Source organism: Heterodontus francisci, chromosome 4 (genome assembly GCF_036365525.1).
Source record: "Heterodontus francisci isolate sHetFra1 chromosome 4, sHetFra1.hap1, whole genome shotgun sequence".
NCBI classification, from domain to species: Eukaryota; Metazoa; Chordata; class Chondrichthyes; order Heterodontiformes; family Heterodontidae; genus Heterodontus; species Heterodontus francisci.
This window is the reverse complement of record NC_090374.1, coordinates 132,566,619-132,588,448: the sequence shown is the minus strand read 5'-3', so window position 1 is coordinate 132,588,448 and position 21,830 is coordinate 132,566,619.

Below are 21,830 nucleotides of genomic sequence, written 5' to 3'. Positions count from 1 at the left end.
CCATTATCTATGCTACAAGTAACATCCTCAAAAAACCCCAACAGGTTTGCCAAACATGGTTTTCCTTTCATAAATCCATGTTGACTCTGCCCAATCATATCATTATTTTCTAAGTGTCTAGTTATCACATCCACAAATATCCCCATCCTCAATGATGGAGGAGCCCAGCACATCAGAGCAGAAGACAAGGCTAAAGCATTTGCATTGATCTTCAGCCAGAAGTGCTGAGTTGATGATCCATCTTGGCCTCCTCCTGAGGCCCCAGCATTACAGCTGCTAGTCTTCAGCCAATCCGATTCACTCGATGTGATATCAAGAAACGACTGAAGGCACTGGATACTGCAAAGTCTATGGACCCTGACAACATTCCGGCAATAGTATTTAGGACCTGCGCTCCAGAACTAGCCATGCCTCTAACCAAGTCATTCTAGTACAGCTACAACACTGGCATCGACCCAGCAATGTGGAAAATTTCCCAGGTATGTCCTGTGCACAAAGAGCAGGACAAATCCAACCCGGTCAATTACCGCCCTATCAGTCTACTCTCGATCATCAGCAAAGTGATGGAAAGGAGTCGTCGACAGTGCTATTAAGTGGCACTTGCTCAGCAATAACCTGCTCACTATCACTCAGCTCTGGTTCTGCCAGGGCCACTCAGCTCCTGACCTCATTACAGCCTTTGTCCAAACATGAAAAAAAAGAGCTGAACTCCAGAGATGAGGTGAGAGCAACTGCCCTGGACTTCACGGCAGCATTTGACTGAGTCTGGCACCAAGGAGCCCTAGCAAAACTGGAGTCAATAGAAATCAGGGGGAAAAAACTCTGCTGGTTGGAGTCATACCTAGCCCAAAAGATGATGGTTGTGATTGTTGGAGGTCAATCATCTCATTCCCAAAACATCACTGCAGGAGTTCCTCAGTGTAGTGTCCTAGGCCCAACCATCTTCAGCTGCTTCATCAATGGCCTTCCCTCCATCATAAGGTCAGAAGCGGGGATGTACACTGATGATTACGTAATGTTCAGCACCATTCATGACTCTTCAGGGACTGAAGCAGCTCCTGTTCATATACAGCAAGACCTGGACAACATCCAGGCTTGGGCTGAGAAATGGCAAGTAACATTCACACCACACAAGTGCCAGGCAATGACCATCTCCAACAAGAGAGAATCTAACCATCCCCTCTTGATGTTCAATATCATTACCATTGCTGAATCCCCCCCCTATCAACATTCTGGGTATTACCATTGACCAGAAACTGAACTGGTCCACCACATAAATACTGTGTCTACAAGAGCAGGTCAGAGGCTGGGAATCCTGCGGCGAGTGACTCACCTCCTGACTCCCCAAAGCCTGTCCACCATCTACATGTCATGAGTGTGATGGAATACTCTCCACTTGCCTGGATGGATGTATCTCCGACAACGCTCAAGAAGCTCGACACCATCCAGGACAAAGCAGCCCATTTGATTGGCACCCACCTACAAACATTCACTCCCTCTGCCACCGATGCACAGTGGCAGCAGTGTGGACCATCCACAAAATGCACTGCAGCAACGCACCAAGGCTCATTAGACAGCACCTTCCAAACCCGCGACCGCTACCAACTAGAAGGACAAGGGCAGAAAATGCATGGGAATACCACCACCTGCAAGTTCCCCTCCAAGTCACACACCATCCTGACTTGGAACTATATCACCATTCCTTCACTGTTGCTGGGTCAATATCCTGGAACTCCCTTGCTAACAGCACTGTGAGTGTACCTACCTCACATGGACTGCAGCGGTTCAAGAAGGCAGCTCACCACCACCTTCTCAAGGGCAATTAGAGATGGGCAATAAATGCTGGCCTAGACAGTGACGCCCACATCCCATGAATGAATTTTTAAAAAATTAGATGAACCTGATGTTGAACCTGAAATTCAGAAAGCACCGGATACTACAAACTTCAATGAAGGCCATCCAAGTCAAGAGACAAGAGTTTGGAGAAAGACTACTGATCTTCCGAGTCTGACAACTACATGATCAGGGAGAGTTGTGAAGCCTCCTGACTGATTGAATCTGTAATGTTGGTGGGAGGTGGGTAATATTAAAAGTAAAAATGAATGTTTAAAAAACTGGACAAAGATTTGGGGGGAGATGTAGTATAAGGGTTTGAAAGGGTTAATGTCTGAGACAGAGTGAATAACACCTCCCACTATGATGATGTAGGAGATCACATGAGAGAGACTGAAGGAGCAGAAGTAGGATGGCATCAGAGGAGTCAGTCATACTTGAATGAAGCTGCATATAGTTTTATAGTATGTAATAAACTAGCTCTTGTTTAAACCTACCAAAAACTCAATGATCTCTCCTAGCTAGACTAACCAAACATGCAACACTATATAAATGGGGGAATCAAAACAAACTTCATAAAATACCAAGCAATATAAATAAGGTGAAATCTACTTATTACTTCGGTTTATGCAATGTCATAGGACTGACTATATGGCAGAAAACAAAACTAGTGAAAAGTAAATTTAGAAGTTAACAGGAAAAATGTTTTCACTCAAAGAGTTTCCAATGGCTGAATGATCGATAACCAAAGGGCATAGATTTTAAGTGATTGGCGAAAGAACCAGAGGCAATATGAAGATCAACTTTTTTTTACGCAATGCGTGATTAGGTTTTGGAATGCACTGCCTGATAGGGTGATGGTTATAGATTCAAAAGCAGTCTTTGAAAGGGAATTGGATAAATACTTCAAGGAGAAAATATTACAAAGATGTTGGGAAAGATTGAGGGAAGTGGAACTAAGTGGATTACTCATTGAAAGAGCTGGTGCAGACTCAAAGGGCCGAATGGCCGCCTTCTGTGTTGTACTATTCTATGATTCTATGCAGTGGGATTCCCTGAATCACTGAAACTAGACAGACCAGATGCTGCTCCAGATCAATCTTCAGTTTGAACTGAGTTAGATGATCTCAGCAGTGAAAATGGTAGGAAACTACAATGGCCCATGCATTGCAAGAGAAAAATCAGCCAGTGTTTTCACTGCTGATAGCTGACCAGTAACCACTGCTGGAAACATATTTGTGTATGAATGTCGGGTGAGGCTCATCTCTGATGTTCTTCCCCATATTTGAAAAAACACAGCTAACACTTACTGCAAAGACTCACAAAAAATAATGGACATCGTATTAGAAAAGTAACCAGTATCCATGAAAGCATGCTCAGCAATATTTTTCAGAAAAGGAGGGGTGATTTGTTGTACTGGAGTGATAGATTCAGTGTCTAAAAGGCCTTTTCTCATCCCTGACATATATGCTGATCAGTGGGCCATCTATAATGAATTTGGTTCTATAATGGCAAGGGGAATATTTGAAAGTTACTTTATATAAGAAATAGCCTTCAATTTGTCCATTTGTTTTGGCCCTGACATTCCTCAGGAATAACTCCATAGGAAACCAGAAGACTGTCCAGAAAACTAGTGAAGATCTCATTGTGTCAATTCCCTGTTGTTTCCAAGTGTGCCCTAGTTGCCTTGTAAGGGGCAGAATCTCTGAATGCCTCTTACAACGCAAATGACAGGCAGAGATGAGGAAATACTATTCCAGTTTTCCTGCTCCTTAGGTTGTATAGGGATCTGGTTTGTTAGGCATACCAAATGAGGACTTTTGTCTTCCAGATGCTTAGCTTAAAGCCCATTCTTTCATATGCCTCCCTTAATGCATCGACAAGGGTTTGAAGCTCGGTCTCTGAGTGTGCACATACGCAAGCATCATCAGCATATTGCAGCTCGATGACAGCAGTTGGAATGGCCTTGGTTCTGGACTGGAGGCGACGTAGGTTAAATAGTTTCCCATTAGTCCTGTAGAGTAGATCTACTCCCACAGGGAGCTTCAAGGAGATGAGGTGGAGAGTTGCGGCGAGGAAGACAGAAAAGAGCGTTGATGCGATGACACAGCCTTGCTTGACTCCATTTGCACTCGGATTGGGTCAGTGGCAGATCCATTGGCAAGGATTACAGCTTGCATATCGTTGTGCAGCAGGCGGAGCATGGTGATGAATTTCTCCAGGCAGCTAAATTTGAGGAGAATGTTCCATAATCACTCCCAGTTGATAGAGTTGAAGGCCTTTGTGAGGTCAAAGAAGGCCATGTGTAAAGGTTGCTGCTACTCCCTACATTTTTTTTGGAGTTGTCTTGCTGTGAAGGTCCTCTACCAGCCTGCTCCCACAGTGCAACATTGCCCACCCACTATTAAGATCCGCGGTGAACCACTGGGCAATATGGATCATTATCCAGACCTTGGGAGTCTCCCCTCAGCAAGGGTGGACATCGACGTTGAAACGCAGCATCGCCTCCAGTGTGCCAGCGCAGCCTTCGATCGTCTGAGGAAAAGAGTGTTTGACGACAAAGACCTCAAATCTGGCATCAAGCTCATGGTCTACAGGCCTGCAGTGTTACTTGCCCTCTTGTATGCATCAGAAACATGGACACTGTACAGCAGACATCTCAAAGCTCTGCAGAGATGTCACCAGCGGTGCCTCCACAAGATCCTGCAAATTCAATGGCAGGACAGGTGCTCCAATATCAGTGTCCTCTTGCAGACCAACACCCCCAGTATTGAGACACCGCTCATGGCTAGTCAGTTACGTTGGGCGGGTCATATCGTCCGCATGCCTGACACATGACTCCCAAAACAAGCTTTCTACTCCGAGCTCCGTCACAGAAAGAGGCTACCAGGAGGGCAGAGGAAACACTACAAGGATGTCCTTAAAGCCTCCATGAAAAAATGCGACATCTCCACTGATTCGTGGGACTCTCTTGCCCGAGACTGCCCAAAATGGAGAAGAAGCATCCCCAAAGGTGCCAGCTAGTTCAAACAACGTCGACATGCCCAGGCAGTGACCAAGTGCAAACAGTGGACGGAGCGTTCAGAAACTTCAGCATCCCATTCACTCACCTCATTAAACACCACCTGCCCTACCTGTGGCAAAGTGTGCGGTTCCAGAATTGGACTATTTAGTCACCTAAGGACCCACAACCCTGGAGTGGAAGAAAGTCATCCTCGTTCCCGAGGGACTGACCAAGAAGAAGAAGACACCAAATGAGTTGCTGTGACCTCCCTGTGAGTACATGTGGGCCTCAACAATGGGGTCTTTTCAAGGCATGTAGTTCAGGAAGGATCGAGGCAACTCCCAATGGGCAGGAAGGCGCCAGAGATGTAAGCAAAGTAACATAATACCCACCTTCTCCGAGTAATTAACTGTGCTCCAATTGATCTTACAAACTCATGTGGAATCAGTGCTGGGATCACCAACTCGGCATTTTCAGCTCCCTATATTGACTGGGACTCACTTAGTGCTAGCGGCTTGGATGGGGCAGAATTTGTGAGGAGCATCCAGAGGGCTTCTTGAAACAGTATGTAAATAGTCCAACTAGGGATGGGGCCATTCTGGACCTGGTATTGGGGAATGAGCCCGGCCAGGTGGTCGAAGTTTCAATGGGGGAGCATTTCGGGAGCAGTGACCATAATTCCATAAGTTTTAAGGTACTTGTGGATAAGGATAAGAGTAGTCCTTGGGTGAAGGTGCTAAATTGGGGGAAGGCGAATTGTAACAATATTAGGCAGGAACTGAAGAATTTAGATTGGGGGCGGCTGTTTGAGGGTAAATCAACATCTGATATGTGGGAGTCTTTCAAATGTCAGCTGATTAGAATCCATGTCCCTGTGAGGAAGAAAGACAAGTTTGGCAAGTTTCGGGAACCTTGGATAACGCGGGATATTTTGAGCCCAGTCAAAAAGAAAAAGGAAGCATTTGTAAGGGCTGGAAGGCTAGGAACAGACGAAGCACTTGAGGGATATAAAGACAGTAGGAAGGAACTTAAGCAAGGAGTTAGGAGGGCTAAAAGGGGTCATGAAAGGTTATTGGCAAACAGGATTAAGGACAATCCCAAGGCTTTTTATATGTATATAAAAAGCAAGAGGGTAACCAGGGAAAGGTTTGGCCCACTCAAGGACAGAGATGGAAATCTATGTGTGGAGCCAGAGGAAATGGGTGAGGTGCTAAATGAGTACTTTGCATCAGTATTCACCAAAGAGAAGGACTTGGTGGATGATGAGCCTCGGGAAGGGAGTGCAGATAGTCTCAGTCATCTCATTATCAAAAAGAAGGAGGTGTTGGGTGTCTTGCAAAGTATTAAGGTAGATAAGTCCCCAGGGCCTGATGGGATCTACCCGAGAATACTGAGGGAGGCAAGGGAGGAAATTGCTGGGGCCTTGACAGAAATCTTTGCATCCTCATTGGCTGCCGGTGAGGTCCCAGAGGACTGGAGAATAGCCAATGTTGTGCCTTTGTTTAAGAAGGGTGGCAAGGATAATCCAGGAAATTATAGGCCGGTGAGCCTTACATCAGTGGTAGGGAAACTATTAGAGAGGATTATTCGGGACAGGATTTACTCCCATTTGGAAACAAACGAACTTATTAGCGAGAGACAGCATGGTTTTGTGAAGGGGAGGTTGTGTCTTACTAATTTGATTGAGTTTTTTGAGGAAGTGACAAAGATGATTGATGAAGGAAGGGCAGTGGATGTTATCTATATGGACTTTAGTAAAGCCTTTGACAAGGTCCCGCATGGCAGACTGGTACAAAAGATGAAGTCACACAGGATCAGAGGTGAGCTGGCAAGATGGATACAGAACTGGCTCGGTCATAGAAGACAGAGGGTATCAGTGGATGGATGTTTTTCTGAATGGAGGGATGTGACTAGTGGTGCTCCGCAGGGATCAGTGCTGGGACCTTTGCTGTTTGTAGTATATACAAATGATTTGGAGGAAAATGTAGCTGGTCTGATTAGTAAGTTTGCGGACGACACAAAGGTTGGTGGAGTTGCGGATAATGATAAGGATTGTCAGAGGATACAGCAGGATATAGATCGGTTGAAGACTTGGGCGGAGAAATGGCAGATGGAGTTTAATCCGGACAAATGTGAGGTAATGCATTTTGGAAGGTCTAACGCAGGTGGGAGGTATACAGTAAATGGCAGAACCCTTAAGAGTATTGACAGGCAGAGAGATCTGGGCGTACAGGTCCACAGGTCACTGAAAGTGGCAACGCAGGTGGATAGGGTAGTCAAGAAGGCATACGGCATGCTTGCCTTCATTGGTCGGGGCATAGAGTATAAAAATTGGCAAGTCATGTTGCAGCTGTACAGAACTTTAGTTAGGCCACACTTAGAATATTGCATGCAATTCTGGTCGCCACACTACCAGAAGGACGTGGAGGCTTTGGAGAGGGTACAGAGGAGGTTTACCAGGATGTTGCCTGGTCTGGAGGGCATTAGCTATGAGGAGAGGTTGGAAAAACTCGGATTGTTTACACTGGAATGACGGAGGTGGAGGGGTGACATGATAGAGGTTTACAAAGTTATGAGCGGCATGGACAGAGTGGATAGTCAGAAGCTTTTTCCCAGGGTGGAAGAGTCAGTTACTAGGGGACATAGGTTTAAGGTGAGAGGGGCAAAGTTTAGAGGGGATGTGCGAGGCAAGTTTTTTACACAGAGGGTGGTGAGTGCTTGGAACTTGCTGCCGGGGGAGGTGGTGGAAGCAGATACGATAGCGACGTTTAAGAGACATCTTGACAAATACATGAATAGGATGGGAATAGAGGGATACGGACCCCGGAAGTGGAGAAGGTGTTAGTTTAGGCAGGCATCAAGATCGGCGCAGGCTTGGAGGGCCGAATGGCCTGTTCCTGTGTTGTACTGTTCTTTGTTCTTTGTTTATGTCTGAAGAACTTCCTTTATATTCAGCGAACATGCCAAACTCTTATCACTGCCACCAGATAATCTCTGGGTGACTTCCACAAACAAAGAATTAAGTCATCTGCATACAGAGATATCTCGTATTTAGACAGGCTGATTTTAATGCCCTGTACACCATCAACACTTTATCCATGGCTAGAGGTTTAGGACTAGAGCAGTAGGCTACATATCCCTGCCTTTGTCCAAGTGTAAAACCACCACCAGATACATGACAATGCTACAGAATCTCTCCCCTGCCAATCAACTAAGACTAGGAAATCACTTCTACTTTCTAGTTACATCAGAACACTGCAACTAAAATATAAAAGGTAGCTTTCATGAGAACTGTTTTCATTAAATCGTTTAATTTTTTTTTCATTCTGGTAAAGTATGTTATATTTTCCATTATGTTCCTAATTTCTGCTGTGAAGATCTACCTGGCTGATCCTTAAGGGACTGTATCTTATTGGACCTTGGGCAATGGGATTGGAGGTGGGGGGGTGCTGGTAAAATGGTGGGGGGCATGTTGGAATGGAACTCTGACATGTTCCTGCCGTCAGCCAACTTTTCTGGAGGTGGTCGGGTGATGGGGTCTGGAGTGGTGTAGTGGCAGAAGACAGGAAATTAAGCCTGTTAAAAAGCCAATTGACTGCAATTTTCAGCTGCTTTTCACATTTTACTGAAGGCCCACGGGATCCACAGAGTTTTAGCAGCTTGCCAGCTAAAAGGGGGTGAGAGCTCTGTGGCAGGTGAGTGGTAGCTGGAACTGGAAGCCATTGAGTGCAGCAGCATTTTAAAACAAGAAAGGTGAGAGGCAATAAAGAGTGGGCCAGAGAAGCTGGAGGCACTGCCGAGTGGACAGACTGATCAGAGGCTGATTATGGGAAGGATCTCTCTGAGGTGCAACGCCTGCCTGCAGAGCTAGGGGATTGAGAGGCTTTCAGACCTGAGAGCAGCACTTAACAAAGGGTCTCATGCACCCAGATTTTGACTCATCCAGTAAAGAGGAGAATGAGAGAGAGAGAGAGAGACAGGTGCGGGCGCAGGGAGCAGGTCTGCAACCCAGAGGAGCAGTAGGTTCATGAGGGTAATGGGGAATGTGGAAGAGGAGGGCGGAGATGGCCTCAATTGGATGCACATGGTTGCAGAGGCACTACACAGCCAAAAGGGTCTACTGGCACCTGGGACTGTCTCAGGATGTAAGAGTCATGGCAGCTTCCTAGGAACCTTGCACACACCTGCAGGATCCTTTTACAGTGGTCGCATACTAGCTGTATATTCAGCAATTGAAACCCCTTCCTATTTACAAAGGCTCCTAACTGCTTTGCAAGAGCCTCGATGGCCACACACGTGCAGTCGATTACCCGCTACATCTGTAGGAATCGAGCAATGGCCCTGAATCCAACTCCCCTCTTGGCCTGACCTGTGTGGAAACATATGTATTGGCCTGCCCTCTGGTATAAGGCTCCATGACCCAGCTTGGTGCAGTGATGGGCTGCTGACTGGGGGAATCTCACAGATGTCTCCAGAGGGTTCTTGGAATGAGCCTGAGGCATAAAGCTTGAGGGTCACAGTGACCCTCACCACCACAGGGAATGCTTGGCCACCACATCCCAGTGGTCTCAAATCCTCCTCCAGCATTGCGCAAGGCTCTGACACCACCTGCCTGGACAGTGCAGTCTTTGTAGCCACTGATGCTCTGACATCTACATGTAGCTGAGTCTTTGCCAGTGGACCTTTTTGGCAGGATAATATCTTCTACGACCATGTGTCTCCAATCATGGCCATCTGTGCCCTCATCTTCCATGTTGTTTTTCACCCTCATGAGCTGACTGCTCCTCTGGATATTGCAGCCCCACTCCCTGTGCCAGCATCTCTCGCTGTCTCTCTCTCTCTCTCATTCCCCTCTCCCAGAATGATGTAACACTGTATAATCAGATATTTGCTGCTCCTCTGAGGTCTCAAGCAGCTGCTGCATGCCTGTCGATGCTTCTCCTGCTTTGTGACCTAAGAGAAGGACAAGAGTGATGTTAGGCGCGGCACTTTCTACCAACTTCTTTTGTATGTCACGCTTCTGGAGCTCCAACTGTTCATCACTGGCCACAGATGCACCATAGATAGTGCTCATTATAAGGACACTTCCATGAAGCAACTTATTTTTTGTGGATTCCAGCCCGCCTCACTCTCAGTGACAGGCTGCCATGCTGTGACCCCTCCAATTCCAATGCCTCCTCCTCCGCCATCGGAATCAATGCCACTAGCAATGGCACTCCTCCTCCAGTTTGTCTCCGCTCCCTCCCTGGCATTGTGAGCCCACTTCTCCTGCAAACACAAACATACACTGTGTTACTGGTATGTGTGACAGTTTCTAGGTCCAGCATTGGGCCACTGGGAGGTCTGCTACTAGGGGCCATTTATTATTGGTAATGCAGCAATCAATGCAGACTGACCAGGGGCCTCTGTTGTGAAGCAACTATGCGACTCGCTGTGGATACTGGTGTCTAGTCACGCCCGATGCCAGGGCTCTCAACTTCGTCCCTCATTGTATTGGTGCCTTTTGTGACATCCAGGGATGTGAGCTTGCTATAAAGAGGTCCACTCACCTTGCCAGATCTCAGCAGGTCATTGAATGGCTTTTGGCACTACAACCAAGACTGTGCAACCACCCTGTGACTGCTGACCACTTTTGCAAACTTAATCCATGCCTTCTTAGTGAGATTTGTTGGCCTCTTCCTCCTATCAAGTGGGAAAAGCCTGCCTGGAGAAGTATCTTCAGGGAGGTATCACTGAACTTGAGCGCTACTCTGTCTGTAACTGCAGCCATTGTTTGCATACGACCCTTACTTTCTCTTCCTTCCAGGTGCCTCTTTGATGATGCCTTTAACCTGAGTGCAGCCGTCCCTCAAATATGGCAGCATCAGGTCAGCAGCTGGGACTTCCTCCCCCCACCCCCACCCCCACCCCCACTCCCCTGTTATTGTCCAACCATTAATTGGATACAAGTGGAAAAATCCTCTTCTGTGTCATGCTTCCTGCCTGAGCAGCCTCGCCACCCAATTCGGGTCTGAATGTTACTCAGTTCTCCAATTCGGTAAAATTCAGATACTTGTCTCAAAGTTGTAAGTTATGAAGAAATACTGGTGAAACATGTGCTTTTCAGCCTGACTAGATAGCTCCTGAGAGGTAATCTTAGAGGTATATAAGGTAGTTAAAGTAAAGGAAAGGGTTAATCAGGAATACTATTTTAACCTTTGAGACTAGGACAAAGGGTCACAGGAACAAATTAATAAAGGTAAATTTTGGACTAATATCAGAAATTCTTCACACAAAGAGTGATTGACACTTAGAATGCATTTCCAGATATAAAAAACAATAATGGTGGGCACTGTAGAGTTGTTATGGATTTCCTCATCCGCAAGTATTTTGTGAGCTATCACTTGGTGTTGCAGAATTCTAGCAAACTACATCATTCTGCCACCCCGCTGCTATTATTTCTTCTATTTTAGTGATACTTGCAGCAGCAGATTAAAGGAGCAGGGAAACGAATTGCAGTTGGGTTTAACAAAGCACTGGGGATAAGCAAATATGAAGGAGATAATCTCTGTCCGGAATCCAAGAAAGCTCACAGTACATCTCCTCTGCCCCTCTTGCTCTCTGACCCTGCATATGCATAATAATATTAACCTTTCTATGGGAAGAAAACTGAACTAAAAGAATGTGGGGCAGACACATCAAACATTACATAATGGCCTATTAATGTAGTAACTTACCACATTCATATGTGACTTAATTATGTAACCAGATATCAAATGGCTGTATTATATCTAGTCCTATAAAATCTAGCAGCTACTTTGAAGAACCAATAATGCATGAATTTTGTTCGACTCAAACCCACAAAATGTGTTCTAAGATCATTTAAAATAAGTTATGACCAAAGTTCTTTCACATAAATATATTTGCAGAGGCTATTGGGTCAGATCAGGGAAGTGAGACCGATTGGCTCTTCAAAGAGCTGGCCTGGACACAATGGGCCAAATGGCCTCCTTATTTGATGTATGGTTCTATGATACCTTTTTGATTTTAAGGTGAAGTGTTGGATCTTAGCTTTAAAAAAAATTAAAATCATACATATTTGGAATTACAACTTTATATCAAACAATAACATGTTAAATAAACAGAGGGAGAGAAGTTTGTAAAATGGCACTATACTATGTTGATTCCCCCGGGACTGACGGTATCGCGGGCTGTGCAGCCCACACAGTCTTCTTCACTGATAGCAATGACGAACACCGTGCAGACAGTGCAGGTTGCAGCCTGTAACATAGTCTGCCCCCTGGGAATCGATGTAGACTGCATCGTGCCTCTAGAAGTAGTCTTGCTCCCCCAGAAATTTGTAAAGTTACTCTACAACAAATGTGGCTAGAAGCACTTTAAAGACAAATTCCAGCCCAGGTCTCCTTCCTTAATTTCAAACTCTATGACTACAGCTGTCCATTAAGAGTTAATCTGGAGTGACATAAATTGGCTATCTGGTTCATTGAACATACCAACAGTTAGAACACATTTTCTTTAACAATCCAGATATTAACTGATTTATCAAAGGAAAGTAAATGTCTCCATCTTGTCAACTTTATGCATTCATTGTTCGTATCTCTGATTAAATCATAAATTTGATATTTTTCACATTTATGGAATTTTCTGTGACTTTTCAACCATGCAGATTCATATTCAGCTCAGATGACATTATTTTGATGCTGTTGAGACTGAGCAGGTCAGATTTTTCTGCCTGATCATCTAATGGTTGCAGAGCGACTGCCTCTATCAGTTACATGCCCCTGTTCAGGGGTTTCAGTATTTATTCTTTACAAGGTCAGTTTTTATTTCAGCCACATCTAAGATATCTGTGGTCCAAAACACTAAAATAGGAACAAAATTAAGTGGAATCCAGGGACAGTTATAGGGGCACCTTGCTGTTCAGTGTTATCCCCATCTCCCTCCTCCTCTCTTACCTCCTGCTCCTCCCTCAATGAGCTGTCTCCTTCCAGGGCTTCACTGTACTCAAGGTCCACACCTCTCTGGAGGACCATGTTTTGCAGAGTGCAGCAAGCCATCACAATGACTGAGACCCTTGCAGAAGGATGATCCAGGACACCAGATTTGCATCTTAACAAATCTGATGGCCTGCTCAATGATTGGCCTGGTGAACAAGTGGCATTGGTTCCTTCAACTCTGTGCCTCTGTCTGGGGCTCCCGTCAAGGGGTCAGTAGCTATCTCTTCAAGATTTCTCTTGTCTCCTTGGAGCCAGCCATGCACATTGGGGGATGGACTGAAGTATGCTGGACTGTTGGAGGATGAATATGTCATGGCAGCTGCCAGGAAAGTGAGTGCACACATAGAGGAAGCACACATAGAGGGTTCCGAAGAAGGGTCACTGACCCGAAACGTTAACTCTGCTTCTCTTTCCACAGATGCTGCCAGACCTGCTGAGTGATTCCAGCATTTCTTGTTTTTGTTTCAGATTTCCAGCATCCGCAGTATTTTGCTTTTATTATAGAGGAAGCTCTTGTTGTGGTCGCAGACAAGTTGGACATTGAGGGAGTGGAAACCCTTCCTGTTGATGGATCTCACTGGCTGGTCACTGGGTGCCTTGATGGTTCATGGAAGCAAGCAAAGATGCCTTCCACCTGGGGAAATCCAGTGATGGAGGCTGAACCCAATGCCCTCTGTGCCAGCGCAGGCCCACCTGTGTCAAAATGGGTGGTCCCTGCCCTCCTAAAAAAGGGCAACCATGACCTGCCTGATGGCCTAAGGAGATGCCGACTGCGAGATGCCATCTTGGTCCACAGCAGATCCCTGGAATGACCTGGTTGCATAGAGGTTCAGGGTAATGGAGACCTTGATGGCTGCAAGTAGGGGACTGCCATGGGAGCTGTGAGGCCTCAGCTCATTGTGGATTAGAGCACACAGGTCCGAGCCCATCTGGCTCGATAGGCGCTGCCTCCTACTGCAATGGCGTTCTGTCATTTGCAGGTAGCTGACTCTTGGGTTATGCACCCAATATCTTGGGTAGCGTCTTTGTCCCCTTGCAGTCCCCTGCTGTGCTCTTCTGGCCTCATGCTGTCCAGGAGGTTGCATGTGCTGCAGCTCATTCTGGCTGCTCTGTCCAATGTCAGAGTAGCCTGTTCCCATATCAACCCCCTCAGCTGGGCTTTGTGTATTCATCAAGCCTTCCCTTGCCAACCCCAGCTGCTCCTGTGATGCCAGCGGGGTCATGTCCCTCTCTAGTTTCCTGCCACTTACCAATGAGAAATTCAACTTTTCCAGCTGCAGCAGTATAGCTACACTGCGGCACACCTGAAGCAACTGAGCTTTATTTGCTGCCTCTGCTTTATTTCAATCAGCCCTCCCCATAGTCCTCCTGGCTCTCCACACTGTTCACATCTTCACAATTCTGTTGTATTCCCCTCATGGCATCTTCCCCATTCCCAGCCTTCAAAGATTGTGAAGTGATACTGACAACCCTGTTAATGAGCTCTTTAATGAGCTCAACAGGCACTTATTTGGAGGTGTGTGCCCGACCCGTTCCCTCACTGCCAGCATATCTTTAAAAATGTCATCGCATTCCAGAGGCCAAACTCTGAGAATGCAATCTTCAAATCGCGCCCACCTCTGTTCCTGCACTGAGTGGGCTTTGAAAATCCAGCTTCACCAGTTTGTATTTTCATTCATTTAAATGGAATGAAAATCAGGCCGGCTGTGTTACTGATGAGCTATCCTCTCAGCCACATTTTCCTTTCTGTGTTTCCTCAGGTAATGTTTAACACTCAGATAGTGAAGAAGAAAATGTGCCCAACAATGTCTCCACTTTATGATGCAGTTCACAGGTAGTCTGCAAGAATGATTGACTTTATTCTATTAACACAATTGATAACAGAACATACCAATTTAATCGATATTTGCCAGATGAGGCAGTGGTTACAAATAATATTGAACAAAATGTTCTGCTGTAAGGTCACAGACATGAAATGTTAACTCTGTTTCCCTCTCTACAGGTGCTGCCAGACCTGCTGAGTATTTCCAGCATTTTCTGTTATTTTTCCAGATTTCCAGCATCCGCAGTATTTTGCTTTTTGACTTATTTTTAAGAAGTGCAATATAAAAGCTAACTCTTGTATTAACAAAAATGCAAAAGTATTCTAAGTACTATAAAATTGGGACTATGACATAGTGGCAATAACAGAGACCTGGCTCAAAGAAGGGGATGAGTGGGAATTTAATATTCCTGGCTACATGGTATTCAGGAAAGATAACAAAGGAAAAAAAGGGGGGAGCGGTGGAAATATTGATCAATAAAACAATTACAACACTGGAGAGGGATGATGTAGTTGAGCGTTCAAAAGCAGAGTCTATCTGGTTAGAATTACGGAATAATAGAGGAGCTATTACGTTATTCGGTGTATACTATAGTTCACCAAATAGTGGGAAGGAGTTAGAGAAACAAATTTTCAGGCAAATTATAGAAAGATGCAGAACAGTAATATTAGGGGAATTTAATTTCCTAATATGGACTGGGATAGTAACAATATAAAAGTCAAAGAGAGGGAGGAATTCCTTATATATGAACATGAGAACTTAACTTGATGAAGGCTATGACTCAAAAGAATTGTTTTATGTCTCCTGGTTGTTTACAGGTTCCCATACGTTGGAAATAATCACACTTTAGACTTGGAAAGGCTGAAATTTTTGTTTTAATCATTCAGCCATCATGCTATCCAGTATAGGGCTGCCTCAGGCTGTGTCCTGCCACATGTCACATGACTCTCCAGTGCGACCGTGAATGTGCCCCCAGAACACTTACACATAACAATTAGTTCCCAGGTAATTAGTTCCTAGCACTTTACAGATGGTAACAATATATAACAGATTGGTATCAAAAATTGGTAGGCAAAAAAGTAACTGAACAATGGGAGGCCTTCAAAGAGGAGATGGTTGAGTACAGAGTACAGACATTCTCACCAGGGGGAAGAAAGGGTATCCAAAGCTAGAGCACCCATGATGACTAAAGATATAGAAGTTAAAATGAAACAGAATAAGGAGGCTTATGACAATTGTATACCTCACAATACCACAGGGAACCAATTTGAATATAGAAGATACAGAGCAGTTCAATAAAGGGAATAAGAGGGGCAAAGATAAAGTATGAGAATAGATTATTGGCTGACATAAGATGGAACTGATACGTATTATAAATGCATAAATGGTAAAAGGATAGTCAAAGGGAAGGCGGGGCTAATTAAGGACCAAAAAGGAAATATTTTTGTGGAGGCAGAGGGGCTGGCTGAGATACTAAATGATTGATTTGCATCCGTCTTCCCGAGAGCAGAGGATACTGACAATGTATCTGTAAAGGAGGAGGCAGTAGTGGTATTAGATACAATGAAAATAAAGAGGAGGTTCTAAAAAAGTTAGCAGTACTCAAAGTAGAAAAGTCACCATGTCCAGATGAGATGTATCCCAGGTTACTGGAGGAAGTAAGGATAGAAATTATGGAGGCTCTGGCCATAATCTTCCAATCCTCCTCAGATATGGCGGTAGTGCCATATGACTAGAGATTTGCAAATGTTACACCTGTTCAAAAAATGAGAGGTGGGTAGCCTGGCAACCATAGCCTAACGTTGTGAGTGGGGGAACTATTAGAGTCGCGAAGCCGCACCAAATTACTTGGCATTTGGAAAAATGTGGGTGAATAAATGAAAGACAGCATGGATTTGTTAAAGACAAATTGTATCTGACTAACTTGATTGAGTTCTTTGATGAAGTAACGGAGAGGGTTGAAGAGGGTAGTATGGCTGATGTTGTGTGCGTGCACTTTCAAAAGGTGTTTGAATAAAAGGCACATAACATACTTGTTAGCAAAATTAAAGTGCACAGAATTAAAGGGACCGGGGCAGCATGGATACAAAATTGACTTTGGGATAGAATGCAGCGTAATATAAAATGGTTTGTTTTTCAGACTGGAGGGATGTTCCCTAGGGCTCTGTATTAGGACCACTGGTCTTTTTGATATATATTACTGATCTGGACTTGGTTACTGGACATAATTTCAATGTTTGCTAATGATACGAAATGTGAGAATGTAGTAAACAATAAGAAGGATTATAACAGAATTCAGGAGGCTAGAGACAGGCTGGTGAAATGGGAGATTAAATTTATTTCTGTTACAACCAGGTGAGAAAGGTGTAATAGGCTTTAATTTTCAAACACACTGTGTTTTTAGCTCCCCCTGGGTGAATCCTTGTTCACCGCTTTCCAATTATAAGGCAAAGAAACCAGCACAAACAGGCTTTCTTAGGTTTAAAGAATAAAAGTTGAAATTTATTAAATTTAAACTTAAACTCTAATTCGGTTGATACCTATGGATACATGATGCGCCCAAGCTATCATGCATATGCGATACACACATGCAAATAGAGACAGAATAGAAAAAATAAAGTGGAAAGGTTTGAGGCAATATCTGAAGAGTTTTTGTTACGGTTCTTCGAGCTCACTGTGGAGTCCTTGATCGTAGGTAGATCCTGCTTTTTGTTGGGGCCCAGTTTTCTTCTTAAACCTTGTTCGCTGTAGGAGACTTTTCTCTCTGGGGGTTCATGTGTTTTCAGCGGATTCAGAAACTTGTGAGAAAGATATGGGAGTAGATAGGAGAGATATCTTCTCAGTACAGGAGCAAACAGACTTTCTGCCCAAGCTGTTCGTACAAATTCAAAAAACTCAAATTGCCCAGCAGGTTAGTCATGTGACTAGCTGGTTTGCCCATGTCCGTTTGTGTATTCAGCCATCTTTACAGTCAACCTGGAATGCGAGCTCCCCCACCTTCAACGTCTGGTGATCAAAAGTCCATTGTGGGTTGAATGTGTCAGGAATGGCTGCTTTGTCCTTCCAAACACTGTCTGTTAATATGCAAATATCTTTTCCAGCGAAGGCTGATCTGTTTAACAAGTCCTTTCTTCACTACAGAAATAGTTTAAAATCAATGTTCATGGCAAAATTAATGTGCCTCATTCTTGGCAGGAGGGGGCCTAGCATGAGACCTCCACACCCAATGGAATGAAATGCGATTTGAAAAAAGCGTATTTCATTAAAAATGTTGAGAGAAAAATGTAAGATACAGAAAAAAAATGCATTTCTCTCATTCATTCCCATTCATTCATAAATCCTAAAACTTTTTACAGCCTGTCTTCTCTTGGTGCCAGTGCTGCTTTAATTTCCCCCTTTTTAGCATCCCAATAAAACATGTGTTTTTTTGGGGGGGATGTTTCTCTTCCATTGCCCATTTCCATGGCTGCCTAGGGTCTTTGTTCCTGCTGAGGTAATTTTTTTTTTAAAAGAGTCAGTAGTGGGCAGGTCTATCCTGAACTCTTAGTGCTTTGCTGAGTCATGCAAAGACTTTTGACTTCAGGGGATAGGTGGTTTGCTTTTTTCCTGACTGTGTGGGAGGATTCTTTGTGAATCTCCCCTTTGTCCCAAAGGACACTCCTGCCTGCAGGTATTTTCAGACTCTGCTGCACTCCCTTGTGGCACTTCGACTAGGTGAGGTATCACCCTCATGGTTTTTCTGCCCCCTTGAGGTCTTTCATTGTCTCTGCAGGTTCCTGTAAATGCTGTTAGCAACTCTGGTGGGGTGCTTCTAGTGTCTGCATTCATGTAGGAGGATGTGGGGTCTAAATTTTCACATTTTTCGTGGTTGGCTGTTCAGACAGTATGAGCTTTCATCCTGGATTCCTCCGGGATTCCTCCAGACTTCCTTTAACCTGCCCGCTGGGTCACTTTTTCCCCTTCTCTGTCTAACCTTTAGCCAGCCTTGTGCCTGCCTGTCCCGTTTTGTTCTCGGCGGGTGTCCCTTCAGTTCACCAGCCCTCTGCTGGAGGGTCCTCCTAACACCGGTTCAGGACTTAGGGATGCAGGTTTCACTGTAGGTTGGGGTTTCCCCGCAACCTGGCACATGTGGCAACTCCTGCAGTACTCCACCCCATCTTTGTGGAGTTTTAGCCAGTCAAACTGCTGCCTTATGCGGGCTTTGGTCTTTCGTTTACTGGCATGTACAGCTACTGTAGTCTCGTGGGCCCTTCTTAATATTTCTCTCCTGTACCTCTGCGGCACCGCTAACTGGTGAACTACTGCCCCCTCCTTGCTCTCAGATCTGTGAGGAGTACTCCATTTCCTCATCAGTACCTCATTCTTTAAATAGTAACAATCAGGGACTCCCTCTGCTTCACTTTCAGACTGGGCAGCCTGTGCTAACTGTTGCAATACTGGGTTGGCTTGCTGAGCCTCAGCTAGGGAAAATCCATTCAGTTCATTCCCTGGGTCTCCTAACGTTCCAAAGAAACTCTCGGACAGGCAGGCCTTCTGGTCATCTGCCTGCAGTGCCAATGCAGTCTCCTCTGGGGAAACAAGTTTGATCATGGTTTGATCCACAACACATTCAGGGAAATTGCAGGGGTTCGTCTCCCGCAACTGCCCTATCTCTCTGACGTCCTGCGGTCTTTCTCTCACTACTGGGGGGGCTACCACCTTCACCCCCACCAGATCATTACCTAGGAGCAGGTCAACCCTGTCCACAGGCAAGCTAGGGACAATCCCTATGGTCACCGGTCCCAAAACTAGGTCGTACTTCAGGTGCATCCAGTGTACAGGTACAGGCATACACTGCCCTCCAATACCATTCACCACCATTTTGGTGTTCACTGCACTCTCTGGGGGAAAGGTCAGGCCTTTTCCTAGTTAAAGGGATCTCATGGCCCCTGTGTCCCTGAGAATCACCATGGGCTTGCTTGCCCCACTCGAGGGGTATGGGGTTACTCTTCCTTCAGACACAAAACCCTGATAACCCTCAAGAGCCCTATTAAATTTTCCTGCACTTGCAGCGGTAGACTTCCTGGGTCTCACTCTTACTTCAGTTAAAGCCACAGCTTGTTCTGCTGTGCTTTTGATCAGGTTCATGTCTTCACTGGGCGGGTGGACCCAGATTAACCCTACAGGCTTTCTATTTAGTTTCTAGCAGTCAGCTCTTAAATGCTCTGCTTTATTACAATGGAAGCACACAGTCAGCCGTTTTAGCAGTCAATCTGGAATGCGAGCACCCTACCTTCAACGTCTGGTGATCAAAAGTCCATTGTGGGTTGAATGTGTCAGGGAATGGCTGCTTTGTCCTTCCAAACACTGTGTGTTAATATGTAAATTTCTTTTCCAGCAACAGCTGATCTGTTCAACAAGTCCTTTCTTCACTCCAGAAACAGTTTAAAATCAATGTTCATGGCAAAATTAATGTGCCTCATTCTTGGCAGGTGGGGGCCCAGCATGACAATACAGAGAAGTGTGAAGTGATACATTTTGGTAGGAAGAATGAGGAGAGGCGATATGAATTAAATGGCACAGTTTAAAATGGGTACAGGAACAGAGAGACATGGGGGGGGGATCTATGTACAAAAATTTTTGAAGTTGGCAGGCCAATTTGAGAGGGCTGTTAAGAAAGCATATGGATCCTTGTCTTTATAAACAGAGGCATAGGGTACAAAAGCAAGAAAGTTATGCTAAACCTCTATAAAACACTTGTTAAACCTTCAGCTGGAGTATTGTATTCAATTCTGGGTACCATAATTGAGGAAGGATGTCAAGGCTTTGGAGAGGGTGCAGAAGACGTTTACAATATTATACCAGGGATGAGGGACTTCTGTTGGAGAGACTGGAGATTCTGAGGTCGTTCTCCGTAGAGTAGTGAAGATTAAGAGATTTGATAGAGGTGTTCAAAATCATGAAGGGTTTTATAGAGTAAATAAAGAGAAGCTATTTCCAGTGGTGGAAGAGTCATTCACCAGAGGACGGTGATTGGCAAAAGAAGCAGAGGCGACATGAGGAACATTTTTTTACACAGCAAGTTGTCATGATCTGGAATGCACTGCCTGAAACCGCAGTGGAACAGATTCAATAGTAACATTCAAAAGAGAATTTGATAAATACTTAAGGGGAAAAAATTTACAGGGCTATGGGGAAAAAGCAGGGGAGTGGAATTAATTGGATAGCTTGACTGTCCCACTGTGCTGTATCATTCTATGGTTCTATGAAATGACCATGTAAACATATATGAATCAAATTATAGACAAAACAAATTGATTCATATAAATATGTATATTTATATTTATTTTATAGGCTAATTGTCCTTCTGAATATTTAGATCCATGACAAATGTTATTGTCCTCAAAATTCCTCTCATTTGAATTCATATACTTCGATAACTTTCACATTTTTATCACTCAGATCCATGCCCTCATTAGGACTATTAAAAGAGAGCATCAACGATGTAAAGGTTAGTTGCTTGTTGATGTCTGGCTGTTGGTACAATTCTACAAGCGTTTAATGCTATCCATAGCTGTTTCAAGTTGCAAACGTCTACAGGGAGTGGCGTGGCAGTTGTTGATGGAGATTTTGCTGACTTCTGCACAAACCAGTTGTTGTGAAATTATAGGTGCTTCCAGTAGGTCTTCCCTTGGAATAGAGTATGACTGGGAGAATGAGCAGAGGCCACACAGAGCAGGCCAAGCTGCTAGAAAAGAGAGGAAGAGGAGGGGGGTGAAGGACTCTCAGCAGGAGGTCATGGCAGCCAAGGTGTTCAGGAGGCAATTCTCATACCCAAATGTCAGTGAAAAACAATCTATAAAATGTCTACACTTCAATAAGAACGTCCTCACTGCAATCTGCCACCAGCCACAGCTGCAATTCCAACCTCAGAGCAGGATAAGGACCACAATGCCAATGGCCACGAAGGTGATGGTGACAATGATTTTTTTATGCATATGGCTCCTTCTAGTCTGCAGCTGGAGATATTTGCAACATTTAACAGTTTGCTAGATGCTAACTGCTAATAAGGGAGATCACTGAGGCTCTCTATTCAATGAAAGCTAACTATATTTCATTCTCCCTTCCCAGAGAGAAACAGGTGGAGTGAGCACAAGGGTACACTAGGATTGTAGGCTTCCCTATGGTGCAGGG